At 33.0% G+C, this 7,639-nt stretch overlaps 1 pseudogene across 1 annotated transcript; it reads left to right on the plus strand.

Moving 5' to 3' along the window:
- The first annotated feature begins 3,359 nt into the window (after positions 1-3,359).
- LOC309623107 (protein lin-37 homolog pseudogene) lies at positions 3,360-7,359 on the plus strand (annotated as a pseudogene). Its single transcript has 2 exons — positions 3,360-3,368; positions 6,572-7,359. The product of its transcript is annotated as a protein lin-37 homolog pseudogene (transcript).
- Positions 7,360-7,639: the final 280 nt, after the last annotated feature.

Raw genomic sequence — 7,639 nt, forward strand, 5'->3', positions numbered from 1 at the left:
AAAAACTTGTCCTTTTAATAAATTACAATGATCTATGAAAAAAATTTACATAATCCCTTTAAAGTTTCTTAGTAACCTAAAATGTAACTTTTAGACCACAAATTATCTAAAATGAAAAGTGAACCATGTATATAATATTTCTAGAAATAAATGCAAACAAAAATAAGAAAACTGAGGCAACATTTAGAGAAAGAAAATCTTTAATGGTTTAGTATGTAATGTTAATTCTATCAGAAGCTTTATTCAAATGCTACAGAAATGTTAGAGGATTACATATAATTCTTCAAATTGTTTCTGAAACATCGTGTGATATATTTTTATTTGAATTACTAAAACAATCTGCTTATTTGCTGAATAACTTAAAAGCAGTTCTTTTAGTTATAAACATAGAATTCACAATATTTTAAATTTTTGTATGTGCTTCCCATAATATGTGGTTTTTATTTAATCTTATGGTTAAACAGATTGGTATAACCTATTAATTATACTTACAAAATATAAAGTGTTTGACATATAGCAAGGGCAATACTTTTTTAGATATTAAATCAAGTAAAGAAACTTGATTTTTTTCTAAAATACTTGACATGCCCAGGAAGGGGAAAATTAAAGGTACTGGACTCTATCAAAGATACAGATTTCAGCAAAGCAGCTATAATATACTCTGATCCAGTTTAAGACAGCAAAGAGATTCCTCTGAAACCAAGCTGAAACCTGTCTCCTGTAATGTGTATCCTATCATTCTATTCTAAATACCTTTTGAAGCCACTTCATGGTACCCATTCAACTTCTGATTTTATGAGCCTAGAGAACATGCAAGAAAACATCAGTGGTATAGTTTTGAGGTTTAGGATTTAGAGAGCAAAATCATTAAAGAGAAGAAAGGTTGGATATAAGATGAGTGAAACAGGGACTTAAGGTGTAGTAGAGTGTTGCTGTGCCAGCTTGAATTTTGGTTTTTTAGTTGATGCTTTGCAATCATTGCATCCCTGTGACTTAAAACACACAACTGAAAATGTAGATCAGCAAGAATGAAGTCCTGGTTCAGTACCATCTTGAGGGATAAGTTCACTTTCTTATAAGCATTCTTTGGACCAGATATTTAAGACGAGTCAGGGGGGTGTTAAGGAAAATTATTTTTCCTACATTTTTGTGTATTTTAATCATTAAATAACCTTTACATTTTATAAGTGTATGGTTTGTTTATTTCATATGGTAGTTTGAAGTTGAGCATTTAAACATGATTTTACATTATTTTTTAAAAATTTTAGTTGGGATGGTTCTTTTAAGGATGGGAACTGAAATCCAAATAGATCAAATAAGTTAGGTTTTCTCTGGAAGACTGAGGCAAATTTCACAAGCACCCACAAAGTGTTATGAAAATACGATTGTCATCTAAGGGACAATTCCGTACCATTCACTGAAGATATAGAATAAATATTAAATGATGCTCATTCCTTGTAGACATAGAATTGCTTTATTATTTTACTATTTTTTTAAACATCCAGTGAAATGTACAAGGTGGAGATGATGCCTGGAAATTCATATTGGCCAATATCTTCTAACAATCTGCTCTGGGAAATTGGTGGTATTTTGCATCCTATTTCAGCCTTATTTCAGGCTTGAAATGTGGCACAATAGTCAATATAAGCAATTGGTACATCATGACCATCTGGCTTTTTTTGGCAAAGTATAGTTGTAATTTCATAATGCTGTGGGAAGCAGTGACATATGCTTAGTGTAGCATTCTATCCAAAATGGATAAACCAATTCACTGTAATCCTGATAATGCAAGTGTTGTGGAACACTTTTTTACCGTGTGTGTGTGTGTGTGTGTGTTGGCAATCTTTTTTAAAAACAGCATGTTTCTATTTTTCTATGAAGGAAAAAATGTTCTTTGAAACATCAACACACACACACACACACACACACACACACACACACACACACACAAATAATAGCAAAGCAAAATTATACAAAGTTTCAAAGGGAATAGGAAGAAAATAAAGATTCTCTTTTTACCACTCTCAAGCAGTTTCCTAGTCCAACTACTCAGAGGTAAATGCAACATATTTTATGTATCCTTCCATACACATGCACTGATTTTACATAGATGCAAATAAAGTTGCAAATATATTTTAGACGTATTCAAAAGTGAGAATGTGTTTTAGATAAGCAAGATGATACTCAATATATATCTGCAAGTTTGCTTTATTATTCTATGGTTTTCTATTATAAGGCTATCTTGAAACTACAGAATTTGCCTAATTCAACCTATATTTCTAGTTATTAATACTGTTTCTAGGATTTTGGTTTAGGAGCAGTTGTAAATACTATTTCAGCATATCTGTAAGTGTATATCAGTGTCCTTCGTGGAGTAGATTACTTAAGATTACTTTCAAAAGCACAAGTGAAAATTCTATCCCCAATATAGTACTGGTTACTTTTTGAACAAAATAAACAAATAATATGCCCACAAAGCTGGATGATTTTTACTTTAGTGTATGTGTTATACTCAGGCATAGAAACAGCAAATAATGAACATCTACTTTACTTTGGCATTGTTGTAGATACGTTATATTACAAAATTAAATATAAATACACTTCATCCCTCTTTAGCACTAGCATTTTTTAATCTAAAGCCTACTCTGACAAATATCAGTATGTAAACAAAGATTTCTTTGGTTGTTATTTGTGTGATATAGATTTTATGTCTATTCTAATCTCACATTTTCTGTGTCCCAATTTAAAAAAAAAGCGTTTCTCATGCAAAGCATTTTTTTTTAATTTCTTTGGGTTTCAGCATCTATATTAAGATGTGCCTAGGTGTGATTTTCTTTATATTAATTCTTATAAAGTTTTATTGTACTTCAGGAATCTGGGGGTTAATGTCTATTATGAGTTTTAGAAAATGTTTAGCTAGTGTTTCTTCAAATATTTCCACTTAAATTATATATATTTTAGAATTTCTTATGCTTCTCACATATTTCTTCCCCCCCCCATTTTTTTCTGCACTATCCATTCTCTTTATTTATCTCTTCTCTTTATTTCTGTGTGTTCAATTCAATAATCTTACATTGGGTCTAGCCTGCTTTTAAAAGGATATATTGAAATCCTAATTTCATTTTAAATTCTAAAATTTCCATTTGATTTGTTTTTAGATATTGAATCTCTTTTAGATATTGCAATGTTGACACAAATAATCAGTAAAGAATCTATACTAAGAAATACAATAGTTTTATTCAAGCCAAGCTGAGGACTAGCTCAGGAGTGCAGCCTCTACCAACGAAGAAAGTGCTCCAGACAAGCATGGTTTTCAGTACAGTTTTATACCTTATTAGAACAAAAAGCATTCATCAAACATGACAGGGGTACGTTCCTTCAGGTTTCAACAGAGGTGTATAGTTACAGATTAGCATGTACACAGGAAGTCGCATGACCCTGGCATCTGGGAAGGGAACCTTATCTTTGAAGGCATGGCAACATTGTTGTCATAGGAAGGGAGGCATTTTCTATCTTCAAAGTGGACATACTTTACTTTAATGATTAAAGCAGATGTGCAATGTATGTTTGACAGGCCACAAGTCAGGCTGTTCTATTTCACATAAACTTCAGGTGAAATTATGTATAAGCCAGGATGGCTTCCCTGTACCCCAATATGCAAAAATTTCTTCCATCAAAAATTTTCTGCTGAAAAAAAAAAAATTTCTGCTGAAAATCTCTATTATGTTTTCAGGACATGAGAAACTTAAATTATCCCTTCAAGAAGGTAAAACATCCAAATCTCAATATCTCAATAGTGCTTCATGTGTAACATCCATTAGATCATAAAGGCAGGTGGGTACTTCTGACCTGCCCACTGCTGGCCCAGTGAAACCACCTTGAACTGTGACAAAGCAGCGCTGAACATGCTGCAAACTTTTCACATATGAGAGCTTCTATCTGAAGCTGCTTCTGTTTCTCACTGGTTTAATAATCACTGTTCCTGTAGGGTTATATTTTACTACTAAATCGCATGTATTTGGAAGAGCCTGTGATATAGAGACAACTGTGTTTATGCCAGTGTTTTTTCCTGTGGTTGCTGTCCATGTGATCATGGTGCGCTTTGTCTCAGAGGCATTTGTGTTCAATGTGGACAACTGGAAAAAATGTATATTAAAGAAAAGAAAAAGAAAAATCCTCCCATAATTTTACCACCCATAGATAACTGCTATTTTGGTTTATATTCTGCTCAGTTTTGAAAACCATTTCTTACTGCTAGTTGAATATATACTTATAGTTTAAGGTAACATTCTACCAGGTTACCTGAGAGCTATTTGTAGCTTCTCACATGAGTGGCTATTTAATTGTGCTGTTTTCTAATAAAACATATTTTACCTTTTTTTTCTTTTTTTTTTGAATTTTATTTTACTTAATTTTTTATACAGCAGGTTCTTATTAGTTATCTATTTTATACATATTAGATAATTTACCTTTTATCATTTAACTAGGCATCACATTATTCAAGTATCCTGCTATTGATACTTGAATAAATGACTTAAAACAATGATCCTTACTTAAATGGTTAGGCATAAAAATGGTTAGGCATAAAAACCAAGAAATGGTTAGGCATAAAGACCAAGTAAAAGGAATTCATTTTTATTTGTTGAGAAAAATAAATTATAAGAGTGTATTGTTATTTGGGGTCTATTTTTATTCTTACTTGTGGTTACATGCCATCTACAATTTAAAATCTCCCTTAAGCAGTTAACCCAAATATAAAATGTTATAAATATTTGAGATGGGAGTATTACATAGGGTAGGTTTGTAGGCAGTCCCATCTTTGGATGTGCGAACATACTTATAATTGTTGTTCATCTCATTTCTTTTTATATAATGCCAATGTTTTTCTTGTATTTGGGGGATCTTTTTCGCTATTTGTAAAAGATTAACATCTATAGTGTTAGATCATTTTGTAGATCTTAGATATTTGCTGAGTAGATAGTAATATGTGTATTTTTCTTCAAGTATTTAAACCATGGATACATTCAAAAGCAATTCTAACTGACAATGGTAAAACATATCCTATGGTGTCTACCTTATTCAAATATATACACTGCAAGTGTTTTAAAGTTGGAATCAAATACTGGCATTGATATTTTAAAAGATTGCAAAATAGGCTTGTTTTTAAGCCTCTAGATTTTTTCCCCTAGATTTTAACTGTTGACTCACTAGTCACTGATATTTTTAACTATATTAAATAGATAGTATTTATTTATGGTATTTGAAAAATATATTTTTCAAGCTCTTTCGCTGGTGTCTTCTAGCAGGTGTATGTACTTGATGATGTACAGAAAGAAAAGCTGCAATTAACCCGTGTAAATGTCTTAGGAATATATGAAATTTTAAACAATGATTATAAAAATAATAACCTTAATTAGGAATTGCAACTTGAAGTGTCAGTACAAGCTGCAGGTTTTACACCATTTACTGTAACCAACATAAAATTTTTACCATTAAATTAATATATTAGAAGAAAAGCTGCTATGATCTATTTATTAAAAGGTTTAAGATAGATAAAAAGCACTAAAATAACTGTAGCTAGATGACTTTTTACATAAATATACACTTGTTTTATCATAACCCTTATCAAGATTTTTCTAGCATTCTTTAATTTTTTTTCAGTCAATAGGTCCCCAGCAAAGGAGGTTCTAACACCATAAAGTAATCTTGACTGTTTTTGAACTATATATGTATGGTATCATGGAGTATATATTATTTGTGCTTACTTTTTTGTGTGTTGTTGTGTGTAAAAAGTTATTTTTTGTGTGTTTCTGCTTTTTTAAATTACTGTGAGGCATTGTGTTGTATGGATATTTCATTATTTAGTAATACATTCTACCACCAATGGACACTGGGTTGTTTTGGGTTTTTAACTGTTATGCATGAAATGCTATGAAAATAATTTCACTTTGTGTGTGTATGTGTGGACATTGGCACTCATTTCCTTTACGCACATACCTATGAGTATAAATGCTGGGTCATAAAATAGGTGTTTGTTTAGTTTTAACAGTAGTGTCAAAGAGTTTTCAAAACCTATTGTATCAATCTTTACTTCCATCAAGAAAATTATGATTCCCTCTGACTTCACATTTTATCCAACACTTAGTATTATCACTGTTTAATTATAATTCCAGTGTGTGTGTCTGTCCTTATAGTTTGATATGCACTTACTTGATAAGTAACACGCTGAAACAACATTTTTTATTCTTAGGAGTCTTTGATATCCTCATTTATTATTATTATCTCTCTTAGGTTATTTATACTTTGTCTTATTAATTTATGGGATTAAAAAAATCCAGATAGGAGAACTTACTCAGATATTTGCACTGAAAATATTTTCTCTGTTTCTGGCTTGTTCCTTCTTTTGTGATTTTTGGTTGATAGAAGTTATCAATTTTAGTGATGAGCAAATTATCCATCTTTACTTTTACGGTTATTGCTTTCTGTGATGTGTTTAACAAATGTTTTTGTACCCTGGTCATGTATTCTTCCTTCTTTTCTCTAAGTTTTATCACTCTATGAATATTTATAGCATCTGAGCTTAATTTTTGTGTGTAGTGAGACCCAAACTAAATTCCCGGTGAAGGTGAAAGTAGAGAAATCAGAATTGAAGATGTCCCAGACCAGGAACAAACTGGATACCCTTCCACAGTGTCTGTTGGAGAAGAGTTACAAGGACAGGGAGCATCTGGATGAGGAAGCCTGGAAGACATATGCAGATACCCACAGCATGGATTGCTCCATCATTGTGGCCACTGGCAAAAGGCCGTCTGCCCACTTCTGCCACCAGCGAATGAGGAAGAAGAGGAAGATGGATGGGCTGGCAGAGGGAGACTGCAGAAGACCAATAAGTGTGTGATCAAGCTGTTTGACTGGAGTGGTGATTTAGCTCGGTTTAGGGAGAACACACCGCTGTAGTCAATCTGTAGCACCTGGATGTGCAATAGCCTCTCATTGCTAACGTGTCAACGCTCGTCCAGCTCACTACTAATCACAATGTTTGAGGATGCAGAGGTTTCAGAGGTCACCAACAGCAAGAGTCGTTAGGTGTACAAGCTGCTTTCGCCCACAGCCCCTGGGCCACCTGGAGATGCCTGCAGATTCTGCATACCTTCCCCACTGCAGCCAGAGACACAGGATACCCCCAAAGATGAGACCAAGTCTGAGCCCTCAACTACAGCAACGTGGAGAACTGGAAACTCATTTGACAATGGTGGACCAGCATCCTTACTCATAAATCATGAAGTTACAATAGGAGATGTCAGAGAAAGAGTGATGTCCCCTTGTCCCCCAACTCCAATAAGCATTTCCCTTCTTTAAAAAATAAGGTCAAAGTAAATTTTTTCATATAGAGATTCACTTTCACTTAGGACCATTTCTTAAAAAGACCACCATTTCCCCGGTGAACTGCAGTGGCCATTTTGCCGCAAGTCAGGCCAATATATATGTGCCGATCATTTTCTGGAATGCCTATTCAATCTATCTTTTGACTGTGCTTATGCCAGTATATCTTTATAGTTAGATTTTAAATGTGGTGATATATTCCCACCTATTATTTTCTTCTTTTTCAAGGTTTCCTTGTTTTTTTTCTGGGCACTTC

The sequence above is a fragment of the Balaenoptera borealis genome (assembly GCF_965194805.1).
Source record: "Balaenoptera borealis genome assembly, chromosome: 2".
Lineage (NCBI taxonomy): Eukaryota > Metazoa > Chordata > Mammalia > Artiodactyla > Balaenopteridae > Balaenoptera > Balaenoptera borealis.